A 26,940-nucleotide genomic window follows, 5' to 3' on the forward strand; every position below is an offset into this window, starting at 1 on the left:
TATATTTTCCTCATTTGGTGTCTGTATGGTGAACTGTTTATTAGCATTTTCTGATAAAATCAAATTCTTCCAAGCCTAGTTATACTTGACATATTGAAATATTTTCTTGACCCTCATAGTCATATTCAAAGTCAAACCTATTAAATCAAGCCACAAAGACACTTAATATAAGTTATTTACTGAATCATGGATCTCCAAACAAAAACCGTATATAACAAAGGCACTTTCAATTAGATAGAAATAGCATCTAGTGAATTCAAATATATAAAGAACAATTACACAGCAAAGTGAAACTGGTATGCCAGATGTTGAACTTGTTACATGGAATTGTCTAAAGGGCAACTGTATATAACAGTAACCACTATAAAGCAGTATTAATTACACAAGGACTGAAAAGTAACATCTGTTTCTGAATTTAGTCACCTGCTGGGCATGCAGTGAGCGTCTGATTCTCTCATTTATCTTTCTAAAAGACACAAATTTATCAGAGATAGAAAGAAGCTCTGGAGCTTCCCTGACACTAAAAATATAAACCAAAAGTAAATATGATCATTGTGTACACATTGGCATTTGATATCTCATGTCATAGATTTTGATATTAACAATGTTAAGAAGTGAAGAAACAACTAATTATGTACTTGATAAAAATTGCATGGAATACAGGATTAGTCAGTAAGGGGCAGCTGCGTCTCTGCTACATTTAAACGAAGAGCCACAGCAGGGGTAGGTCCAGAACCTGGTGCAAGCCAGGACTGAAGCAATCACAGCTCACACTGGATCCAGACGGCTGTGTCTCTGCCTTTGAAATGTAGTCTGTGATCTGGTGAGAGCCAGGACTGCTTCAAGCTGGGAGTTTTTTAGTCCTGGTTCGCACCAGGTCCTGCACTGCAGCTCTAACTACATCTTACTACTGCGGATCCCAGGTGGCTCTTACTAAATTTAAAAGGTAGAGCTGCAGTGCCACTGCATCTCTGCCCCTCTTGCCCCAGCACTGCAGAGACAGTGCTGGAGGGAACCAGCTTTTAAGCTGACTTCCCCCAACACTGGCTCTTGCTGCCTCCAATATAGAGGCAGCAAGGGAGGGGGGAAATGCGAGCAGTCAACTTGACTACCTCGACTACTCTTTTATATCCCTATTTTAAATTTCCTCATTTTACTAGAATTTTTTTCCACTGAGATGCTGAGGAATAATTCATTGAATCAGGTGATGCATTTACCTTTTCAAGTTGTCGGGGGGCTCCCCCCTGGTTTGGGGTTGCCGCCCCCGTCCGGGGCATAATTCGGCTCACCTGAGTCTAGCCCCAAAGTGCAATTCCCCTCTTTTAGGGGTAATACGGCCCACTGGCCTAGTCCCAAAGTCGGCTGCCCCTGTATCAGGGGAAATACGGCCCACTGGCCTAGTCCCAAAGTATGCTGCCCCTGTATCAGGGGGAATACGGCCCACTGGCCTAGTCCCAAAGTATGCTGCCCCTGTATCAGGGGAAATACGGCCCACTGGCCTATGCAGGCTCTGCGGCCTAGTCCTAGTCAGGGCAGGAGGGGTAGGGGGGCCCGGGCCCTCCCTCTCCACCGGGCCCCGACCCAGGGCCCTATGAGCGGCGGGTGGCTCCCACCACTGGCTCGGCGGGGGGTCCTCCCCGCAACGCACCGAGCCCTCAGGGGCTTTTCCAGCTCCCTGCCCTGGGTCACTTCCTACCCCCGGCCCGTAGCGTCCCACCTGTCGGCGCTGGTCGGGTGGCTGTAGCGACACTTCCCCGGTCAGCGTCGGGGTCGGCAGCGTCCGGTCTGGAGCCTGGGTCACGGGGGCCGGAGGGCGGCTCTGTCGCTGGGGGCGAGCCCGGCTGGGGCCTGGCAGCGGCGCGTTCAGCAGCCCTGGCGACTCCCTCTCTGGCAGCTGGGTGCTAGCTCCCACTCGGGCCGTAGTCTGCCCCTTCTGAGCAGGCCAGCAGCCTTTTATAACTTGGCTCCCCTCAGAGCATGCCCAGTAGGGCTGTGTGGGTGGGGCCCTCTCCACCCACGGCTCCAGGTGGTTTCCCTGGGCTTGAGTGCGGGGCGGGACCGCCCCGTCACACAAGTATACTTGTGATCCAAGAGGCTGAAATTTGAATTCATAAGTTTGGACATAATCGCATTTTTGCATTTTTTTTTCAGTCAGTTCATTGGATCTCTGGAAGTGAATCTTTTCTCCCCCATAGCTCCTTCAGTGGGAGTCAACCTACATGGATCCATTTAAGCAAGTTGTTTCCATCAGACAAACCATTCTTTAACTTTCCATATGGACATCACAACATCAACATATTTATAGGCATTGATCCCAAAATCAAATCTGCACTATGTTAATTTATGCTGAACTATGTAATATTAAACAATATGCTTCAGCCAGAACATATTGATTATTCTGAGAGCAATCTGTACAATATAAGTAAATTTTAAGCACAGTACTTGTTTATACAGATCAAATCATTAGAAAACTCCTGGATCACTTCCCAATATCCTTACTTAGGCTAGCCAGTAAATCATTATCAGAAAATAAAAAGCCCGAGCTTGCAACTTCTTTTGTGCAAGCAGAATGTATAGCCCAGGTGGAGCCAGGTTAACAGTAAAGGCACAGCATTTCTTCCAGGTACACCCAATTGCAGGGTCGAGGTTTAAACTTCCTAGGTGAGTTGAGCTTTGTTACTAAGGCTTCTGATCCCACAGTTTGTTGCATGTAGGAAGACCTATTTGCCTGCAGCCTCATCAGAGTCAAAACTGAAGTTGTTCTGCTGTTCCTTCACATTAGAGGATAAGCAAAGAGAGTGGTGGAAGTAAAATTGCTTCTGCAATCTCCATCTGACATTTAGTGGACCACTGGCAGCTGTCCTCCAGGTTGTAGGTGGGCAAGGAATTGGAATATTAACAGGATAATAGTATCCTAGGGGTAGCTGTGTTAGTCTGGATCTGCAAAAGCAACAAGGAGTCCTTATAGACTAACAGATGTATTGGAGCAATAAGCTTTCATGGGCAAAGACCCACTTTGTCAGATGCATGTATTGGAAATTTCCAGAGGCAGGTATAAATATGCAGAATAATAGAAGTTCCCCATTCTATTGCACTCAGTGGAATTTAAATGCAACAAAGACTTTATCCCTCATATTTTTACCTAATGCCTGGAAGTTGAAGCTAGACAAATTCAAGAAAGGTACGTATTTTTGACAGTAAAGGCAAGTAACCACTGGAAGAATTTACCTGGGAATGTGTGGTAAATCTTTTATAATTTGAAATCTTTTCTGGATTATTTGTAAACAACGATAAATTACAGTTTGTACAGAAGGTGCAGAAATTATTGAGTCAGATTCTTTGGCCTATGGTATGCACATCAGACCAGAGGAAAACAGTCCCTTCTTGTTTTAAAAACTGTAAATCTCTCTCTATATAAACTAGCTCCAAAGCTCTGTTTTATAATATTCTTTTGTCTTTGGAAGTTTGGAGCAATTTCAAACTAGTGAAAGGTAAAGCTGAGCAGGTCCTTAAACTCATCTTGAATTAAGTGAAGTATAGCTAAGCTAAAATACCTGGTTTGCAACACCAAACTAATAGGAAATGATAAAATAAAAATCAAGTTTCTTTACAATATCTGGAAGGCAGTCCTTTCAGAAACTCTTACAATACACCATTTTGCTAGCATTCCAAAGGATGCTATTTAGGAGCTGCTCCCGCTCATTTTAGTGATCATCTCTTCCAGAAATTCAGAATTCTTAGAGAAAGAGGCACTTTTGACAAAGGGGTAGTTTTCTGTGGGGTTCCATTTTAAATCTCTGCAAGGAGGATAATTAATGGTGGGCACAGGTCACAATTCCTTTTAACTAGTTGGGCCACTAATTTCCAAATTAGGGTTATTCCACAAAACAGTTTGTCAGCTATTTACTATTTTTCATAAAGACTTAAGTGAAAAAGATAAATAAAAAACCTGTTCATACAGAAAATACTAAAAGGGGAAACAATTTACTTTAAAAATCTTTAGAAGGCTGCACTTTATTAGCTTTTTAGTCAGTCATGCCAATTGAATCATTTATAGCATTTAAAATGCAAAATACTGGTTTTGTGTTTGTTTGGTTTTATATACGTATTGCTCCAGAGAATTCTCTTTAAAATTTAAACACGCTTATTGATAGCATTTAATACAGAACAAATCTTCCTGAATACCATTCTTAAATATTTTGTATGACAATCCAGAGGAAGCTGAGGAAGACATTTCCTCTAGTATTTTTATTACCGGTAAATCTAGATTTATCTTCTCATTTAGACTATTTTTTTTAACCCATCTATGAAGCATCCATGACAACTGTAGTTTTGAATACCATCATTCACCAATTACACTGAGCTCAGCTAAAGGTTACTGCAAACTATTAAGGAAACTGTAAAGACATGACACAAAACTCTTATCTGTTTAAAACATTCCACCATATTGCATATATGTAATCATGCAAATGTACTTACCAAGATAAATAATTTGAACAATCCAGACTATTAATAACTTTGTAAAACACTACCAGTTCTTAGCTTTTGATAGGGAAAGAACAAGTTATTTAAAGTTTTTGTTTTCCAATCACTCATGGAGAGGTCAACTACGAGCATCCTATCACAGGGAAACTTCTTCAGGCACTGTACTTCCTTGAGAAATAGTGTTGCCAGAGCTCTCCCCTGTGTGACATAATTCTGCCCACTCTCTCAACACATGATAGTACATTAAAAAAGCATGGAGCTATGAGTGATTAATTATGTTTAGTGATTTACCTATTCCTCCTATAACAACTGACTTACCTGATCTGATCTCTTTAACCCCTCCTTGATTGCCTCCTGGTCTTTAACTGGGACTGCATTTCAGGTCTAATTCCCTTCCTAAGCACATTCAGTAGATCCATTCTAAATTTCTCTTCTGCTCCTCATTAAATTACCTAATCTCTCTTTAGTTTCATTCTCCAGGTTTCCAGTTTTGTAAAGCAGCTGTTTTCTGAAAAACTACCCTTCCAGTTTTTCTAGTGGCTGCCTCTGACACCGGAAGCTCCTCATTTCCTGCTTATTTCTCCTCTGACAAAACTCCTTCTGCGTTGACTTAGCAAGTTTTGTTGCTGCAAAATTGTCAGGAAATAATAAAACCACTAAAAATACATGTGGGCTGTAAGCTTGCCAATATCCTTTCAGAGACTGCTGTTAAATAGAGATCTTCTTATAGTAGGGTTACACATTATACAACTGTCCAGTACACTTTGCCAGTCCAAGTAGTTATACACAGAAGCAACAGCATCAAAAGCTACATGGGAATTAAATCTCTACTTCAAGTGTGGGACATATCTCGTGACTTCTGCACATTGCTGAATTAGACTTTGGAAGCACAAGGATCCGTTAGGCTAGAACCCAGGACTGCCATGCACAGCTATATCCGGGGGGGCAGTGTACATAAGAACAGCTGTACTGAGTCAAACCAAAGGTCCATCTAGCCCAGTAGTCTGTCTGCCAACAGTGGCCAGCACCAAGTGTCCCAGAGAGGGTGGACCGAAGACAATGATCAAGTGATTTGTCTCCTGCCATCCATCTCCAGCCTCTGACAAACAGAGGCCAGGGACACCATTTCTATCCCCTGTCTAATAGCTTTTTATGGACCTAACATCCATGAAATTATCTAGTGTAGAGAATAGGTGCTATAGATAATACTGACCAAAGGGAAAGAATGACATAAAAACAGCCATACTGGGTCAGAGGTCCATCTAGCCCAGTATCCTGTCTGCTGACAATAGCTAATGCCAGATGCTCCAGAGGGAGTGAACAGAAGAGGGAGTCTTCAAGCAATCCTGCTCTCATCACCAATTCCCAGCCTCTGACAGAAGCTAGGGACACCATTCCTACCCAACCTAGCTAATAGCCGTTGATAGACCTAACCTCCATGAATTCATCTAGCTCTTTCTTGAACCCTAGTAAAGTCCTGGTCTTCACAACCTCCTCTGGCAAGGAGTTCCACAGGCTGACCGTGCGCTGTATGAAGAAAAACTTCCTTTGTTCTTTTTTAACCTACTACCTATTAATTTCATTTGGTGACCCCCTTGTTCTTATGTTAGTGGAACAGGTAAATAACTTTTCCTCGTTCACTTTTTCCACACCAGTCATGATTTTATAGATCTCTATCATATCCCCTCTTAGTCTCCTCTTTTCTAAGATGAAAAGTCCCAGTCTTTTTAAGCTCTCTTAATATGGGACCCATTCCAAATCCCCAATCACTGAACCTTTTCCAGTGCCAATATATCTTTTTTGAGATGAAGCAACCACATCTGTACAGAGCATTCAAGATGCAGGTGTACACATGGATTTATATAGTGACTGTAAAATATTCTCTGTCTTATTCTTGATCCCTTTTTTAATGATTCCCAACATTGTTTGCTTTTTTGACTGCTGTTACACACTGAGTAGATGTTTTCACAGAACTATCCACAATGACTCCAAGATCTCTCTTGAGTAGTTGTAGCTAAATTAGTCCCCATCATTTTGTAGGTACAGTTGAGATTATTTTTTCCAATGAACATTACACTTTGCATTTATCAACATTAAAATTTCATTTGCCATTTTGTTCCCCAGTTCCCCAGTTTTGGGAGATCCTTTTGAAGTTCTTCACAGTCTGCACCCTGCCTACTGCCACCCACTGCATCTCCTGAGTTATTGGAGCTGCAGGAGCAGATTACTCAGCTCCAAGACGAAAGCCATTGCTGTAGTCCCAAGTGGTGTGGTCCCAAGCAGAAACTAAGGCACTCTGCAACCAGCTTTCATGATCTCAAAAGTCTGTGATCAAGTCTCATTTTGGAACACTGCCCTCTGAACTGGGTCCTGTAGTACCACTATCTATACATTTTCATGGAAACCTCCAAAAAGTTCTGTGGTCCAGAACAAATCCCATCTCCTTTTCCTGCTCTGCCCTTGAATGTATCTGCCTGAACATATCGTGAGAGTTTAGCAATCAGTTTCATAGTGGAAAAGGATCACATTGGTCCTCCCCTACGCTGGAGCAGGACAGCATTAAATGACCAGAATGACTCCTGTGAAAGTTCTATGCAACTTTTGGTAACTATGTGCTACTAAATCTCCAGAAAGTGTGAGGTCCAGTTGCTTCATGTGCTGCCCAATTCCTGCAAATTGCAGACAATGTTAAGTGGAACAAAATAGCCCAAATAGAAAGGATAAACTAGAATACATCAGAATCTTGAACAGTGTAGATGCTTTTACTGATCTCTCTCTCTCTCTCTCTCTCTCTCTCCATATCAACAACTAGCTGTGTAACCAAAAAGAATACAGAAGTACCAACATGCAACCTCACCTATGTCCAAGCTGAAAACCCCAGGACCTAAACCAAGAACCTATGACGGTTGATCTGGGCCACCAATGTTTAATCCAGAATAGCAATTGTGCAATAACTTAAGCTTGTATTGAAGCGCACCAAGACATGCCCTCACCTTTTGCCCATCATGGACCTTGACAGCAAGGAATCAGGAAACAAGTGAGCCCAGGATATATGAGGTGGGGACAATTGGGACACCACTAGACACTATGCTTTGGAACTAACCCCCAGATTGAGGAAAACCTGATTCAGGACATGTGGATCCTCCAATGTTTCCAATTACAGACACAGTTATGTACTATGGATAGGACTCAACCAATTTCCCCTTAGTTGGCTATGATCAATTCTGGTCATTTCATAGATGCAGAAGCTGCCTGAGCACTACGAATCCCACTCTGCTTAAAGCTATCTTAGTTTTTGTAGAGGCATTATATGGGGCACTCCTGTCCTAAAGCCCATGACACAGAACACAGAAACTATATTTCAGGGTTATTGGGAATTGCTACCGTTCAGTGTGATCCATTCTCCACACTTTCTTCTAAATCTCCATATCATCTGCCTGGAGCAAAACAACCTTGCGTTTCCTGGCAAGGGAAAAGGATCAGCTTCCCTGCTGAACATTACTAAAGGGCCTGCATACATGCAGCCAGTCCCAACCCTCAGGTCTCAGACTCTCACAAACAATCCAATAGCCTGAGGCCCATCTCCCTGATAAATGCTGGGAATATGCAGACATTTTTTAACAGTAAAACTGCAGATATATAGTTCAAAGACTGCCCTACAGACCTGTAACCTAAGACACGGATCCCTTGGAGACAGATCTAGGCAATGTCTGAGGTGGAAAGTAGCAGCCTCTCTCATATGCATCCAGGAAATCTTGGCTGTGGGCTTGACCCAACATCTCACCACCCCAGCTGGGGCTCCAATGCTTTTGGTTACGAAAAAGGAGGGAACATTACATCTCTCCATAGACTATTGGGCACTATGCCAGGTGATCATCTGAAACTGGTATCCAATACCCCGATCATAAAGTTGCTAGACTGTGTTCAGTGTATCAGAAATTTCTCTAGAACGCTGTGTGCACTTTTGTCATCTAGTGAGGAAGACAGACAAATGGAAGATGTGCAACAGATTCTTAGTAATACCATTTGGTCTAATCAAAGCTCCTGTGACTTTTCAACACTTCATGAATTATATATTTAGAGACACCCTCGAATACTCAATATAAAAGAATTTTTTTGCATCAAAGTCCAGTAATACGTATTAATTCACAATACTCCAAACCTTGTTTTAATGGCTGTAATATAGTAAGCCTTCTCTTTTAGCAATACAAAACTAAACATTTTTACCTCTCCGTCTCGTAATGGCTGGAGCTTGTTGCCTAACAAATTAAATTACTAATGTACAGTCTAGTTCTGACCCAAAAGGAGCTTCAGCAAATTATTCAGTGGAAGAACAAACAACATCAGGTGAGGGGGATACCTGAAAGTTTTTCCAACAACAAAAATGTGTGTCTGAAGTTTAGGCCTGTCACAGGATGACTGCCTTGAGACTCAGAAGATAGGTTCAGTGCACCTATGCCTAATTAACACACCTTTCAAGTTAGGCCAGAAATGCAGGGTATTTGTACCTTCCTAGCAAAGAAACTTAATGGTGATGATTAATCCCAGTTGAGGGGAAGAAAAGATGATGATACTGTATCTAGAAGCCTAATAAGAGGGGGCAGATAAGCAAGCACACTGCAGTAGAACAAAACCCAAAACAGGGAGCAGGCCATGGTCATGCAGGGAAGAGTTGAGTATAAACTAATGAGACACCCATAAGGAGAAAAAGGCTAGGCTCCTGAAGTGGAAGTCTGGGAATGAGGTTTAGGGATTTTTATGAAGTTCTGTTGGAGGAAAGGGGCAGAATGATAAAGCTCACGAAAATGTACCTGGAACAGCAGGATGAGAAAAACAGACATTTTATTCACTAGATTTAGGGACTGAGATGGCTGGACTTTCTGGTCTTTATTTTCTGTATAACAGATGATGCTTTTTGAAGAGAAGTCAAAATTGCCTAGGCAGAGAAGATGCGAAAACAGTATTTTAATTTGTGTGTTAATAAAACTAGCCTTGAAGAAGGGGGTTTCTTTCATGACCCCAACCTAATGTTTATGTTTCTAAATGCTTCTGAGAGAGCAGCCATCACAGCTTAGGTGACTCCAAAGCCAATATTGACCAACTGGAGTACTCCTGCACAGTTCTAGCCCCGGAAAAGGCCACAATCCTTCTATTTACTCTAATTCCTTAATGTCTTTTTCCATTCAATAAATATGGATATTTTAGATGGATTTTCCTTTATCTCTAGTTTTCTTTAAAAGAATGTGTTTTACTTAGTAGAGCATTAGCCAAGTTGTTCATTTTAAAATTTCTTCTGAGATTTAAAAACATGGATGATCCTTCTAAAAAAACCTTAAGAACCCATCCAGCTCAGCACATTCAATCTCAAGACTATGGAAGCAGAACTTTCCAACTTGGTCTCCAAACATATAATGGCTACAAAAAGTTTTTAGAAAAATCTCTCCTGAAAGAACCTCCAGACTTGAAAAAAAATTATTCTCAAACTGACCAAATGCGAGGGAGAAGAAATAGATGCTCCAGCTACACTATTGCCCAAAGTGGGCTTCAGTTAAGTCCAGAAAAAGGCAGATACTAATGGAATTTTCTATGCAGAATATTTTGGCAACTCCTTAGTAAACAAATCAAGAAAGGTTAAAAAAAAAAGCCAGCAATATTTACTTGCCAATAAATACATACATTATACAGGCACTCAAAGTGCTTTATGGCAAAACATCTCAGATCCAACAGCAACTGCTAGGAGAAAAAATATTGTGCAGCAGTTGGATGTATCACAAGTAGTATGGCTGATATTATTTAGGGTGAGTCCCTTACAGGTTACTTTCACTAGTGGTAGGGGAGGAAAGATTGTTTCTAGCTAAGAGCTAACCCTTTTTTACCTTATCCTTCCTTCACACTTGAATATGACTACTCAACAAGAAGCAAAAGAGGAACATATGGAATCCCAAATTTATTTTGTAAATTCAATAAAGAAAATAACAGAGATCACCACAAGACGGAAAGAAGAACTAGATAATCTTGCTCTTATTTATTTGCATTCTAAGGATGTTTCTGTTTATTAAAAATATGCTGCCAGTAAGTTTACCGAGGTTTGGCAACACAGCAAGAAACTAGCAATCTTCGTATTCTACACTAGAGAATACAGGGGAATAGTATTTTATAGTCTACCAACAAAACACAGCTTTCCAAGATCCATCTTATGACTTTAAAAATATTTGAACTAACGGTAATATTGGATTACAACTTGAAGGACATGTTCTTTACACTCATTGGAGCAATGGAAGGATTTGATTAAGTATGAACTGTTGCCTACATTGATTTTCTTCCAGGAGTTTTATGAGAAAGTTACTGTTTCAGAATACAAAATATCTTTTCTCTATAAGACTGATGCTGTTGTAAAAAAATGAAGTTCAAGTTATTTCTTTGGTATGTGGAAAATTCTGTTTCTATTAACAAAAATCTGCAAAAAATATTGTTAAATTTGTTCTCAGTTTTCTGAGTTGCAAGTGTTTTCATGAGCAGTACCATAAACCAGTGGTCTCCAACTTTTGTACACCCAAGATCACTTTTTAAATATCAGGGCAAGCCAAGATCTATCCCATCCCTTCCCCAAGACCCCACCCCTTCCTTGAGGCCCTTCCCTCTCTGTTGTGGTTTTCAGGCTTTCTGCTTGAACCTCAAGCCAGAAGTTACATATAGATGAACTACAAATTTAAAATGGGAATGTAGAGCAACCTACACTTTTGGCTACAAGAAGCCTGAGTGTACTCAAACCCTTTTGTCACTTGGCTGAAGTAAAACAGTGATCTGGTGTGACAGCAAGTGACTGCTTGTGATTCAAAACTGAATAGCTCTTAAACTAAAAGGCAAATGCATTGTATGTTTTTCTAACCAGTTGAGCTAATACAATATACTTACTGGAATTAGCAATTCAGACATGCCAAAGCCCAGCAGACTTAAACCAACAGAATCAATATGGTTTTATTAAGCCTTTGAATAAATTAGGTTTATAGCTGTCTTGGAGAGCTGTGTCATATTTCACTAGTGTCAGTGTACTCATGAGACCATCAAGTGTGCTGAGGCCTCATTCTAAAATTTCCATAGTGATCTGAGGGCTCAAGGTCATTTAAACTGGTGCAGCTGCACCACTGTAGCATTTCAATACTCCACCTTCCCAAGAGGTGACAGCTATGTTGATGAGAGGCCCAGCCACACTAGGGGTTAAGTCTGTGTAACTACATCACTTGTTGTCATTTTCCAAACCCTTGAGTGTCATGGTGCAGACCAAGGCTCCAAAATGTTTGAGTTGGACTCAGGCTTGGTCTACAGTACAAATTTATTTCAATACAACTAGCACGGGGATGGGCAAAAGGGCAAAAACAGATTGATCCAGCTTGCGGAGGCCCTGACACTCCCCCGCCCCCTGATTTTCATCCCAACCCAGCCTTTAGCTGGCTCATGAGTAACAGGGGATGGAGACTCCTTGGCAGTCTCCTTCATGTGACCTGCATCCTTCTACTAGTAGGCCCATGGTAGGGGGGAATAGGATCAAGGAGCAGGATGAGATCACACTCTGGGTGTGTCTAGACTACAGGGTTTTGTCGACAAAAGTGGACTTTTGTCGACAAAACTATACCTGCGTCCACACTGCCTTTGAGTTATGTCGACATAACGTCGACAAAACTCAGCAGTTTTGTCGATGTATGTAAACCTCATTCCACGAGGAATAACGCCTTTTGTCGACAGAGTTCTGTTGATAGAAGGCATTATTGCATCTACGCTGTCCTTTGCGTCCACACTGTTATGTCGACAAAGTGGCTTGCTTTGTCGACAGACCTGGATGTAGTCTAGACCCTCTTTGTTGACAGAAGCTTTGTCGACAGTATCTGTCGACAGAACTTCTGTTGACAAAACTCTGTAGTCTAGACATACCCTCTATGTCCATAAGTTTCTAGACTGGAGATCAAGACAGGTTACCAGGTTGAGGAGCCACTCTGAAATTATACTAGCATGAACAACACCTGGTTCATTGCAGCCAAACTGCTGAGATCTTAGCCTAAAACAGTTCAAGAAGCTGTGCATGAGACTCCTGCCTTGGCAATTGCTACAAGTTGAACCTCCGAAATCCATGATGTTCTGGTCTGGCAACATCCGTGGTCCAGCAGGACCATGGATGTTCCTGGATCAGAGAGCCCCGGTGCCCAGGAGTACAAACTGGCTGGGAGCCTCATCCCCAAGGAGCCCCGGCTGGGTGAGACAGCAGTGGAACCAGCAAGCCCTGCCCCAAGGAACTCTGGCTGGGCGGGGCAGCTGCAGGACAGCCAGAGGCAAAAGCAGGGCAGCCAACAAGCCCCATCCCCAGGGAGACTCCCAGTCAGGCAAGGGAGCAGGGCAGCAGCAAGCCCTGTCCCCGGGGATTCTCAGTCGGGCAGGGGAGGAGCAGGGCCACAGGAGTTGGGGAGCTCCATCCCTGAGAAGGCCCAGTAGGCCAGAGACCAAGTCCAAGCCCTGCAGGCTGGAGCCCAGTGGCGGTGGCCAAGAGCAGTGCCAGCCCCGGAGAGGGGGAGTGTTCTGGGAGGCTGGTGGCGAGGATCTCCCCTGATCTGGCAAATTCCCTCATTCAGGACGGGTCAGGTCCCCAGGGTGACCAACAAGGGAAATCCAACTGTACAGCGTGATTTAAGACTAACAGTAACCTCGTAAGATTTAAGCAACCAGCAGGCTAATATACTGCCTTTAGCAATATATTAGTGAAAAAGTGTAATGGTATTTAATGCCATTTCCTGTAAATCATTATCAAAGCCATGTTCAAGTGGATCAACGGCTTTAAAATGAAAACCTGTATTGTTGGACAATTAGAAGATACTAATTGCATTTGTCTGCGTTTACCTATATCTTTTTAGATGTTAACAATGTAACCAGATTCAACTTGTGGATAACAAACTTCTCTTCCTGTCTGTTACTGTATTCAATTAATGTAGGGATCAAAAAGAAAATATTAACATTTAAATGAAATGTGATGTAGTATCACTGTTTAAAATTCTTTTTGAAGTATGCCATAAATGACCCATGAAGTACTTGAATAGCTAATTACTTCATGCTAATAAGTACAGCTAGTTACCTGTGCTGCCTCAGAAATAGAGATTTAGCTTTAAAGCAACCTATTTACTGCCTTATTCTTTAACCAGGAAGGTACCTGATGTAATGTCTGCTGTCAAGAGTATATTAGCTCACTAGATAACTATAAAGGAAGCTTTGGACCTGATCCTTACTAACTCAGATCTACTTACATGTTGTCAGGGGAAGTTCAACTTGAACAAACTTTATGCATGGACTACTTATTGAATTATAACTTTTAAATTTATTCTAAACTGACTTTCATAACTCAGCAACCTCACCAGTTAAGTGAACCCTGAGATCAGATACACCAAAGTGATGTCTCTAATTCCTGAAACACAATACTTGGGAATTAAGGGTAAACCCAGGTTGTTTTTTTTCGTATTCCTACTTTCCTGATAAGTTGTCAAGTCTATGTTTACTGCACTGATGCGGCTTCCGCTGGCTTCAAGAATTCTTTGTACTCCTTTTAAAGTACTGATGACACTGTTATAACAATTATAAAAAGTTAGGATTGTTCAGAAATGAGGTTTCAAATTGATGGCCCCAGCTGCACGAAAAAAATACAAGTTAGAAATCATTTCAAACTACACTCTAAGTGGCTTGACTAGCAGCTGAAAATAGTAAACAAAGGGCCCTGGAAATACTTATTTCTGAACATAATGCCTACTATTGCAATTAATTCCATTGTCTTCAATTGTACTGCTCACGGCGGTAAGAACGACACTTAGCAGTGTTTGCAGAATAAGGGCTCTACTAAACTATAATATATCAAAATTAACAACCACATCTAACTGTGCTAAAGTATGATTAATGAACTGCAGCTGGCTTTATACATGTATGCAAGTAATTCCAACTATTTACCTTGTCCACCTACTATTCAAAAGCCTAAATAGATTGACTTTAAACAGCTGTAAGAACTGTAAGATCATAGGTCTTACAGGAATTCATAAATACACCCTCACACGTCCTGAACTAATCGGTACACAGACCTGCTGCTTTGCCTGCAGAAATACATAAAAAGGTTCATTTTACTAGATTATGGTGGTTGGAAAGATAAAAATCAATATTCCCTTAAGACATCAAGACACAAGTAGTAATATTTGATGACATTTTAAGGATTTGAACAAAAAATGATGGAGGATTACAACCATTATTTTAAGTGAAAAGTTAATTTAGGAAATGAGCATTAAACACACCTTCAGAATAATATGAAGAACAAATTCTAAGAACAATTTTCTCCAGATTCCCATATAAGCAAAACAATTTCAAGAATATCCTCAGCTCACCAATTCTGAAAACTAAAGAACTGCAATATATAAAGGCTACTTATTTAGAAATACTTTAAATCTTCGCATTCATTTTTACTGTATGCTCATCATTGGCCTAATTCTACTCCCATTGGCCTAATTCAACTCCCATTAACACTGAACTAAAGCTGAGTGCTTTTGAAAATCCCTCCCATAATATATTATCCTTACTCATTATGTTTCCTTACTTATACTATTTTCTAATGAACAAAATTCAATATGATGCAATATGGCTCCTCATAATGAAAGCAAATAGATACATTTATGCAGTTTTCTCTGGGTCTGATCCACAGCTCACTGAAATTAATTCATCTTATTTCAGTGGATCTTGAGATCAGATGGGAATAGCAGGTACTTTATGGCTGCAATGTTTGAACCTAATAATTTTTATTTACTCCATCAGTTTCTTCTAATAAACATGAGGTGGCATGAGCCTAGACTTGGACAGGAGGGAACCAGGGCAAGTAGGGTCCCTGAGGAGTTCTCTGCACAACTCATGGGAGTAGAAAGACAACATCTTTTGGAATTCTGATTCACTTTAAAAAAAAAAAAAAAAAGAGCAATGCCTAAAAAGCAACTGGCCCAGGAAATCACATCATATTCCTTGGAAGTTTATGAAGTCTAGGGATTTGTTGACACTTTAATTGAAGCTGTTCACTTTCAGTCACTGTTGTAGCATCTCTCATTTAGCAGAGAAGCTTCTGCCAGATTATGGTGGAGAATGTGGAATGGGTTCAGTCATGCTAATCTTGGTTAAAGATGATATTTAAATTTCTTGCCAAGAGAGAGATTTGGCTGAATATCCAGCCTTTGAATTAGAATGACAACTAAAAACAGGCTCACTACTCACACAATTGAGTTATATTTAATTATTAGTAAAACAGAAAACATAGGAAGTTAATACATCCAAAATCCTTTCTAACATATTGTTGAGCTACCTATTAATTAGTTTACTTTTAAATAATTTAATCATTGTTCTTAATATTGTCAAAAGTGTGCTATTTAATCATCGTTCTTAATATTGTCAAAAGTATGCCTTAGAAGAAACAACCCTGCCTATCTATATACTCAGAAAAAATATTTTCCACTTTCTTGGAAAACACATTGCCTATGGTAATTTGCTTAGGTGTCAACTCTTTCTGTGATAAAAATAAACTGAAGAAAACCATAGCAAATGTCAAGTTTTACTAATAGAAGGAAAGAGTCAGATATTTGTTATTTTATTGAAAATTTCAACTTAAGAAAGACAGGTTTAATTAAACAAATTACATTCCTGTTCTTCGGAAGAACTTAATATGAAGATTAAAATTTCTGAAATGAAGTTTTCTTTACCCTCCTTTGATTTGATGAGAACTCCTAAAACTGTAATTATAGAATACAGTTCAAGTAGTACTTTGTGCAATTCCCAAGATACTTTAAAATGCTCAAAATCTCTGTTCAGCAAGTTCCCTTGAAGAATATGTCTCTGATCACTAGTTTCCATGCAGAAAACAAATTTTCCCACAATTAAATTCACAGTCTTCAAATCTGGAATTTAATAGTTATTCATATTTACTTTAACTTTATTAAAGTATGAACTTCAACGCTGTACTTTTTTAAACCAACTACTAGGGTAATAATGCCTAAGAGTAAGACTGTGTTTGACCCTTCATGGGACCACAATGTGAGAAAAGGCACAGAAAGGTTTCCATCCCCTTACAGTCCTATGGTGAGGCTGCCACAACAAGGCCAGAGCTACAGTTCTATATTAACACTTGAAGCAGATCTAGTCTATGAAAGGGGACAGTGTGATAGCAAGGCAATGGAAACCCTCTGCAATGGCCATCAGATCTAGTCAGAGTGGGGTGCACAGACTGCACCCTTGCATGGGACAGTAGGTCTGACTTTACAAAAAGAACTTTTGGGAAAAAAAACCCACCTCAGCAGAATTATCCACGATCCTGTTTTTACAAGTGCATTTTCAAAAACGACCTAAAAGTAAAGCTCAATGGAAGCGAAGTTGCTCTTTATCTGCAAATGAAGCAGTTTGAAAGTAACACTTAGCCATGATGTGGAAATGAAACCTCTCTGGTAATAATCACAGATCAAACTGTAGACTATAATAGTGTATCCAGTCTATATTCTCAGACTTCCCTATCAAAAAGTGATCTAAATAAAAAAAACTTGGACATGTTTTTGCAAAAGAATACCAGGAAATTTTCTTCATAACTTTATGTGGGGTATAGTAGTTACATAGATACTTAAATCACTACACAGTACAGGCAGTCCCCGGGTTACGTACAAGATAGGGACTGTAGGTTTGTTCTTAAGTTGAATCTGTATGTAAGTCGGAACTGACATCCAGATTCAGCCGCTGCTGAAACTGACCGCCAGTTCTGACTTGGGGTTCTTAAGTTGAATTTGTATGTAAGTCAGAACTGGCGGTCAGTTTCAGCAGCGGCTGACTTGGGGTCGCCTGGGGCAGAGCAGCTGGGGTGCTGCCGGGTTGGTCCAGTAGTGCCCAGAGCGGCGCTGCGGGACCAACTGGCAGCGCCCCAGCTGCTCTGCCCCAGGGTCCACAACAAAAGCCAGGTCTGCTGGGGAGGGGGGCACACTAGCTGCGCTCCCCCCTCCCAGCAGACCAGGGACACGGGGAGCAAAGCTGCAGCGGCGGGGTGCCTTGCCTCTGAGGCTTTGCTCTGGCGTGGGACCCGCCGCCGCTTCGGCTTTGCTCCCGGTGCCCCTGGTCTGCTGGAGATGGTCCCCAGCAGACATGGGGCACCGGAAGCAAATCCGCAGCCGCGGCGGGGTCCCGCGCTTCTGAGGCTTTGCCAGAGCAAAGGGGCCCCGCGCTTCTGAGGCTTTGCCGTCTCCAGCAGACCAGGGGCACCGGGAGCAGCTTTTCTCGCCCCGGAGGTCGAGGTGGCTGACCGCTGCCTGCGAGCTCCGGGGCGAGAAAGTCCCGTTCGTAAGTGCGGATCCAACGTAAGTCATGGGCAATAAACAAATATTCATACCCCATCAGCTATTCATGACTTTTACTATATAAATATCCCTGACTTGAGGGCTCCAGAACACCAAAACTTTGGGGGGCTCTAGGGCTGACAGCTAGCCCCCACACTGGCAAGAGGGACTAGGAAAGGAAAGGAAAGAAAGGAAAGGAAAACCTGAGTAGTGTGTCTGGGGGGATGGGGAGACTTTAGGGAAATAGTCTCTCTCCCCCTCTTTTTTTCTCTCCTCCCAGAAGGACTCCCTCTGCGGATCCAAGGTGCAGGGTCCTACCAGGGGGCACTGGCAGCACAGCAGCTGCATCAGGAAGGGACCTCACCTCCCAGTCACTGGGAAGGACCTGGGGGTGGCGGAGTGGCAGGGCGGCCGGTGGGCAGACATTGTCTTGCCCACCCCTGCTCTACACCAAAGGATAAATGGACACAAATTAGACATCAGGAACAGTAACACACATAAACCTGCATGGAAACTCTTCAACCTCCCTGGACATTCAGTAATGGATTTGAAAGTAGCCATCCTTCTGCAAAAGAATTTCAAAATCCAATTACACAGGGAGACAGCTGAACTGGAATTTATTTTGCCAATTCAACACTATCAACTTAGCATTGAATAAAGATCTCAATTGGTTAAAGTATTACAAAGTCAATTTCCCCGTATGAATATTCACATCTCCACTTCCAGGCCAATTCAGCTTATGTTCTCAGTTTCTGGGTTGCAACATCAAAAGATGGCTATCAGCATCTATTTGTTGATGGGGATGAAAAGCTTAGCTGAAAATACTCACTCTGATTTTACCAGAATAGAGTGAGTTGTGCACAAGTAACTGATCAGCCTCCATCATCAAAGGTGCTATTCCTGTTTGTGCCAACTGTAGCAATTGTGGCTACATCTCCTATGAAATGCTGTTAGAACCAGCACACGGCATTCTGGAGTGCATTTCAAGAGAGCTTGTTGAGTGGTTGAAAATTTCACAACTCCCTGCTTTATATCTTACAGTTTCCATTAATGCCTTAACATTTTTGATGAAAAAAAATATGCAGGAATTAGAAAAAATGAGGGAATAGGGACTGTTTTAGCTGAGTTCAAATGAATTTAGTCATAGTGGATATAGTTTTGTCACCTAAACCATAAACCAGAACAAACCTCCTCTATGATGCTGCCTAATATGTAGGTACTTTATAACAATCTTAGTATAGACAATTTCAAAAATCTGTGGCATATTCGTTATTGCAGAAAAGCTACACTGAATCAATATATACAATAGTACATAATACAACTTTTTCAGATACTGCTCTAGGAAAATTTTCTATATTACAAACACATGGCAATTACAGCATTAGTGTTTTACTTGCTAAAAATCTCAAATTCTGGCTTGCTATAGCATTTCTATTCATTAGGCATCAGCTACTGCAATCTATTTATGATACTTTTATAGAGTATTTCTGGAAATACAAATATATCTGACAGTCTATCTACTAACAAGATCCAATTTCCAAAAGTTCATCAAATATCAAGTATCTGGATATGAAAAACACATCATGATATTAACTTAACTTAAACTATAAATGTATTGCCCAGATATGAGTTCACAACCATTTTTTAATGAAATGAGGACAAAAAACTCTAGTCTCCCTTCACATTTCAACCTTAGTATTGTCCTATTAAATTCCAGTTCAATGGTTAAGTCAGCTTGCATAAGTCAGATGTCTCACTGAAATGCTTATTTTAATTTGGAACAGTGAAAATTGTTCAAACCAGGTGAATTATAGCATAACATTTTACAAAATAAATCCTTCAATGTGTGAAAACTGTACTGTATTTAAAAATAAAAATAAAGTATGGTTTATGGTTCTAACAGCATACATTAATGTAATTCTGGAGCAACTGCCAGATGAATACAGTAAAAGAATAAACAAGCGAAAAATCAGGAAAAATTGGAAAAAAACTCTTATCAAATGATTGATTAAAATGCACACTACATTAATTATCTGAAATATTGAACAGCAAAATAGCCACTGCATTATTCAATCATTAGTGTAGGATATATTCATTCACCTAGTATAAATAGCACATTAATTGACTGAATTTAACTGCAACCCTTTATCATTTGAATATTTTAAAACTTCACCTGTAAAAATACTCACATAGAAAGGTAGGCTGAATCATATTTAGCTGATCAATTCATTCAAATCCATAACCACAGCATGAAATGTCAATACATCCAACCAGTCTATTGCTGCATGTTCAAAATATTATATATAGATATAGCTCCTTCACGGTTTTCATTCTTTGGCGGTAGACTCATGTTTTCTCACACCTTCCCTCCCTCTCTCACCAGTAACCAAAGTTTAATAGATAAAATTCTGCATCAGGAAATAAAGTAAAAGGATATCTTAATCTTCAATTGAACCAACTTTTTAAAAAGACCTGTCATTAACTATGATTAAAGAAAGAAATGAGGTCAATAATAAATGCAGCATAGAAATTAACACTGCTAGTTATATCAATACAACCTTGTTGTTTGCAGACGCAGTGTGAATCCCAGCTGTGTAATCAAAATCCTTCCGTACAATATAGGCTTGCAAAAAGAATCTTAAGGGAGCAGTATTGTATTAGTAGGAATAACTCTGACCCTCCAGAGATTCAATAGCACAAATCAGTAAACTGAAAAAGCCTGAAGCAAGGTGATGAATGAATGAATGAATGAGACAGAATAAAAGTGACTCAATTCCTCAGAGTGCATAAACTTGGTTTCCACACCCCATACTTTTAAATGGTTATCTTTTTGCCAGGCTAGTTTCATTTTCAATCAATTGCTTTAGAACTTACACATTCCTTTACATTTTAATTTAGCAGAAAAACATTAATTAAAAATATTACTTTAAAACACTCTTGGGCTATTAAAGGAGTTACTGTTTTCAGAATCATCATGTAATTCCTCACTCCAAAATAACACATCAAGTAATGCATATTTGGAAAAGTAGGCAATGCTCAAGTAAGCACATCTCTTGTAATTAATGAAATGCATTTAAAACATTTTTTTCAATTTTATAGTTAGTTTGAAAAAAATTAACTTACTTAAATAAATGATAAAAAATCACATTCACAATTTTAAATATGATGATGCATAATGTAAACTGAAAACAAGCAAACAAACAAATCTGCTCAAAAGTCAACATGTATGTTAGATTTTAGAAAAATAGCTGTGTGGCTAAATTTCTGAATATTTTAAATAAATAATACACAAAACCTACTCTATCATTTTAAAGTAGGTACAGCCCTTTTTAGTGGGGGGAAGGGAGGGGAAGAGTACATATTACTAATTACTTTTTCATTGGGAATTTCCTATGGAATGCATCTTCCTCTAAAGAGCACAGTCAGAGAATAACAGCATTGTAGTTTCTCTTGTCATTATTCAACATATCTTCTATCTACAGCCTTGCTCCTGGGTAAGCCCTTTACATATGAGAAGAAGCTCTTACACAAGTACATCCAATGATTTCAGTGGGTCTTCTCAAAGGATTCAGCACTCACAGCAGAATATCTTACTCGGTTTTCAGCCTCACACCTAACAGCTCTATGAATGTGGTTAACTGTATTTGTCATTTATTTCTGGCATTTTATAAAATGTATTTTAACTGACTTACAGCACATCATTAATTGCTTCTGAGCATCTTCCTAGAAGCTTTAGAAAAATAGCTGCTCCAATTTATTTTTTACTGATAAGGAATTTTAAAACAATAATCTAACAGTGCTATAATCACAGGCTAATAATAATACTTGGCTGCAACAGAATTCGAGATCGCTGGTATTCCCAAAGGGTGCCATTATTTCCAATGGTTACCATGGTGATGCTGCAGTATAGCTGCTGTATGTGTTCTGCCACTTCCCATTGCAGTCATACAGAAAACTTAAAATCGAACCATTTGTTTCACATAATATAGTTTCTTCAACAAATTGTATACACGACTATAATGTAAATCTTCATTAGTGAACCACACAATTCAGCGGCATCACTGAGTTTAACATTACAGTATGCTAATACATTACGTCAAGCCCTTAAATCAGACATCAAATGCCAGAGGCGACAATCCCAAACACAAGACAATTTAACCACCTCTCTGACCTTTTGGCCAGCATTAATTAGAAATGTATCTCCAATATTTTTACGTGGTAAATTAAAAACTATAGCTACAGAGCTTTGCAGGGGCATCCCAGTTTGAACAGTGACACTAGACTGATTCTGCTATCTTCTAATTTCAAATAAGCAAATTTCAAATTTGTTTGCCCCCAAAGTGTTTTCTAACAAGGCTCATCTTTGCAGACCATGTATCCTGGATATAATACAACTGAATACACAGACACATCCTATTTGATCATGTCTTCCATTTATTTTAGTAGTCACTATTGTAGAATTTGCAGAGGAAACAGGAGAAGAAAAATATTGCATCTGTTGTGTTAAAACTCATTCACTATTCTGTTTTTAAAATTTCAGCTTAGGACCTACACCCTTATTTACAGGCTGAAGAAAGGACTTCATATTCTACCTCCTAAATTCAACTGAACTGATTATAAAGTCCTTCACTAAAACATGCCCCACACAGACATTCAAAGAACAGGCTTTTGAAAACTAACTACAGTATTTCTTTTCACTTCTAAAGTAATGAAAAACAGTTGGATCTGCTGGAATATTTCATTGGTGGAAGAAAAATGAGTGGACACGGATCTGATTTGCTGACAACTCCGTACATTTCTGAATGGGAATGTTAGGTGGGAAAAGCAAACTGCATCTTAAATATCACAGATATAGTAGCATTTTCAGAACTCTAAAACAATTTTCTTCTAATTCAAGGAAACAAATTCTTTCCTCACACTGTAAGAAGACATAATTTTGCATCTGTATTAACTCTTTCCCCAACACACTAAAATCCTTCAGGCTTATATCACCTCTGTGGTCACAGAGAATGGTCACATATTTCAGGGAACTTATATGTTAGCTACTTATGTTAAACAATCTGTTCTATCCTGTATTTAGCAGGGACGCTTTCAGTTATTTTCCCAGACCTGGAGAAGAATCATAAGTAAACTTGAAAGCTTCTCTCACCCACCTTGTCTTTCTAATCCTTTAGTCATTCCTATGGCTCTTCACTGAATCGTGAATCCTTCCTGAATTGGGCCCCAGATTTGCATATAAGATTCCAGCAGTGGATGCACCACTGACAAATATGGAGCTAAAATAACCTCTTTAATCTTACTCAAAAATCCCCTATTTATACATCTCAGAATTTCATTAGTGCTTCAGGTCACCTCATCACATTGAGAGCTCATAATCAAGTGAACATCCACCATTAACCCAAATATTTTCCGAAAAAGCACTGCTTTCCAGTAGAGGGAACCCCACCGTGCTTTGCATTCTTTTTTTTCCAGATACATAAATTTATATGTAGCTATATTAAAATGTATATTGTTTATTTGTGTCCAGTTTGACAAGCAATCCAGATTGCTCTGAATCAATGACCTGCCCTCTTCATAACCTATTTCTCCTCCAACTGGTCTGTCACCTGCAAACTTTACCAGCAATAATTTTATATTTTCTTCCAGGTCACCAATAAAAAAGTTCACTAGTGTTGGATCTAGAACTGGTCCCTGTGTAACTCCACTAGAAACACATCCACTTCATGTTGATTCCCTATTTACAGTTACATTTTAAGACCCATCAGTTATCCAGTTTTTAATGTGTACCATGTTAATTTTATATTATTTTAGTTTTCCAATAACATTCTGCAGTACTAGGTCAAATAATTTACAGTAATTTATGTATATTTCATCAACATTATCACCTTTATTGAAAAAACTTGTAATCTCATAAAAAAGAGATCAAGTTATTTGGCATGCTCTATTGTCTTCAAACCCATGTTGATTTGCATTAATTATGTTAATTTCCTTTAAATCTTTATTAATCAAGTCCCATATGAGCAGCTCCATTATCTTGCCCAGGATCAATGTCAAGCTCTAATAACCCAGCGCATCTTATTTACCTATTTGAAAGAAAACTAATGTAACAATATTTAAGTTTCCTCAAACTTCTCCAGTGCTCTAAGAATAATTGAAAATCAGCATTAGCAGTTCAATGAGTTTCGTAGCCAGTTCTTTTTAACCTCTTGGATAGGAGTTATCCAACTTCCTGTTTTAAAAGGTGTTTTTCTTTACTAGCTTCTGTTTAACATCTGACAGAGATATTAGTGTAATGGAAAGAATGTTATCATCATATGGTAAGACAATATCATCTGTTTTCCCACGAAAACGAAAAATATTTGTTGAACATGCTTGCCTTTTTTACATTATTATTGATAATGTTACTATTTCCATTTAGTAATGGCCCAGTACCTTTGTTATGATGCTTTCTGTTCCTAATATATTTTTAAAATTCCTTTTTATGGTTCTTAATTCTACTGATAATAGATTTTCCCATATGGCCCTTTGCTCCCCTTATCAATTTTTTACCATTCCTAGCTCTAGATTATATTCATTACTATCCGCTTTACCTTTCTTCTAAGGTGGGTCGGTGGATGGGTCAATAGATTCTGAGCCTCCATGCTACTGTGTCCCCAAATTGTTGAACTCTCTACCACTGGAGTCCCAAACTCTGGTTTACAGCAGCAGACCCAGTCTGCATTGAGGTTATCAATTAACAGCTCCACCCACTTACAAGCCAGCTGTCAACACACAATTGACACCTGTAAGCAGTATCAGTAACTTTGCAATGTACTGGTTTTATAAAAAAGAGAAGCATTTTAACACAGTATATTAGAAAGGAAATGTGTCTTTGAAACATTAGACGAGAATGAGTTAAAGATGGTCTAAATTCCCCTGTTAAGTATTCTGAATCATTTGTTCACTCAGGGCCAGATTAATTCCCCACTGGGCCCAAGATAAATATATACTTCTGGGGCCTAACTGCTATCTTCTGATCTGAATACCAACAAACAACTTATAAATGGAAAGAAAAAAAACAAATACACATTTCCATGATGTTCCCTCCCATACATGCCCCTGCAGTAAATTCCCACCCTAGCATGTTCCTTTACTGTTGTTGGAGAAGAAAGTGGTTTCTTTACACAATGCCCTCCTCTCTCTTTGGTTCTGGTGGAAATGGCAAAGGAGTTTCAGTTGTGTGTGCGCTAAGACTCTCTCTAGCCAGTCATGCTCTGGTGCTGATTTTCAAGCGAACTGTTCTTTCAGGCTGTGCACATACCACACTGGTTTTTAAAAAAATCTACACACGCAAAACACAAATTTGGACAATAGGCAAATGCCTACTTTGCTATTCATTAATCCAGCCTTATATTTAGACCACTAGAGTAGTCTACAGTGTAGATATAGAGGAATGTCAATACGAAGCATTTCAATTCATGTATTTTTACTTTATATGTGTTTGTGTACAATATTACAGCTTCACTGTTATGAAACTATCCAAAGTAAGATTCTTCCAGGTTGTAGATCTGTTCTTTCAGGACAAAGAAAAATAGACTATCAATATAGTAATCTCAAATATTATACCAGTCTGATCTCCAAGTTGAAGCCACAATTGATACATTATACAGTAAAACTCCAATAGTCAGGCATCCAATTGTACGGCACTTCTGACAGTCCAGCATCAAAATGGCTAGAGCCTAGTGAGTGAGCTTTGGCAAAAAATGAGTCACAAGGCAACAGCAGCAGCAGCTGAACTGAGCGAAAAGGGTAAAAAAGGGTTAAAAAACCTAAAACATTACAGTATACTGTATACAGTATGTACAATAAAAATGGTTAAGAACACTTTATATACAGAATATAATGTATACAGTATATATATATATATATATATATATATATATATATATATATATATATATATATATATAAAAAACCAGCTTAAGGTACCTCCTGATAGTCCATCATATCCGATAATCTGGCACCACCTAGGTCCCAAAGGTTCCGGATTATCAGAAGTCTACTGTAGTATGTTTTCTGAAGCTTCATAACTGGATAGGAAGTACAAGTCCAATCACAAAAGTAATTGAAGGAGGCATGCCCTTCTATGATAATTGAAAACCACACTTTAAAAAATTGTATCATCCCTCCACCCTGCTGACGTTTTAGCCACGTATTCAATACACCTCGCATACATACCATAAGATGTTCCCAAATTGAAGCAAAAGATGTGCAGAAAGAGGATCTCAGCCCAAAAAAGTTGTGAAGGAGTCCCCAAGGCTTTTCTTCCAGATGATGGGAGAGCCTGACTATGCCCATTTACTTACACTGGGTAGCCTTTGCAGAATATCTTTTTACCAGAGGCCCCTACCCCTTTCAGGTCTTAAATGTCTTCCTGGGAGTTCACTGTCTTTCCCAGAGGATCAGGGTGAAGATCTCATGGATGGGAATTCCCCTTGTGGCTCAGACAGTCACTTTAGCAGTCAGCTGTTTAGGACAGTTTGCTTCTCCTCCTGCAGCTGACCACACTTTCCATCTTTTTAAATGCCTCCTCCCTATCATACATGATTGACAAGGCCATCCCTAGTTGCAAAGCCTCTCTGGCACCTCCCTTCTCAGTGTAGGGTCTATTATACCCCATCATATATGCTCATAAATGACACTAGGTAGTCTGGGAGAGCACCATTCCAAGTGTCACATCTGTATATGTCTTGGGTATAAATACCTTTGACAAATCTGGATAGAAGAACAACAGATCAGTGTAAAGACTCCTTCAGAATTTTGAAAGCTGTATTACACCTGTTTGACCACCGTGCTTTTCCAGGCTTCCCATCTCTCATCAGGTCCATTTGCACCAGCTGCTCCAGCTGGCCTTTTGTTCAACCCCTAGTGTCAACCCCAAACTGGCAATATTATCCATCTGTGTCATTGGAGTTTCAGGTCCTAGTTCAGGTTCTGTGGCAAATGGAACAATAAGGAAGTCTTCTCTGTCCCTTTAGGCCTTTACCAAGTTAACATAGAAGATTTGGGAGCCTTTTCTCTTCTCCAGTGTTTTACCTTGTAATTTACA

General features: G+C 39.7%; 1 protein-coding gene across 9 annotated transcripts in view; it reads right to left on the reverse strand.

The window, feature by feature from the left end:
• The window catches only part of PTPRE (protein tyrosine phosphatase receptor type E), a 266,865-nt gene that overhangs the window by 152,514 nt on the left and 87,411 nt on the right, over positions 1 to 26,940 (reverse strand). Inside the window, exon 1 of one of the 9 annotated variants that reach the window (XM_006121368.4) lies at positions 4,804 to 11,080. The exons of the other annotated variants lie outside the window; for them this stretch is intronic. The gene's annotated coding sequence lies outside the window, so the exon portion shown is untranslated. Of the gene's footprint in view, positions 1 to 4,803; positions 11,081 to 26,940 lie in introns of those variants that run through there. 9 annotated transcript variants of the gene reach the window in all.

This window comes from Pelodiscus sinensis, chromosome 8 (assembly GCF_049634645.1).
Source record: "Pelodiscus sinensis isolate JC-2024 chromosome 8, ASM4963464v1, whole genome shotgun sequence".
Taxonomy (NCBI): Eukaryota; Metazoa; Chordata; order Testudines; family Trionychidae; genus Pelodiscus; species Pelodiscus sinensis.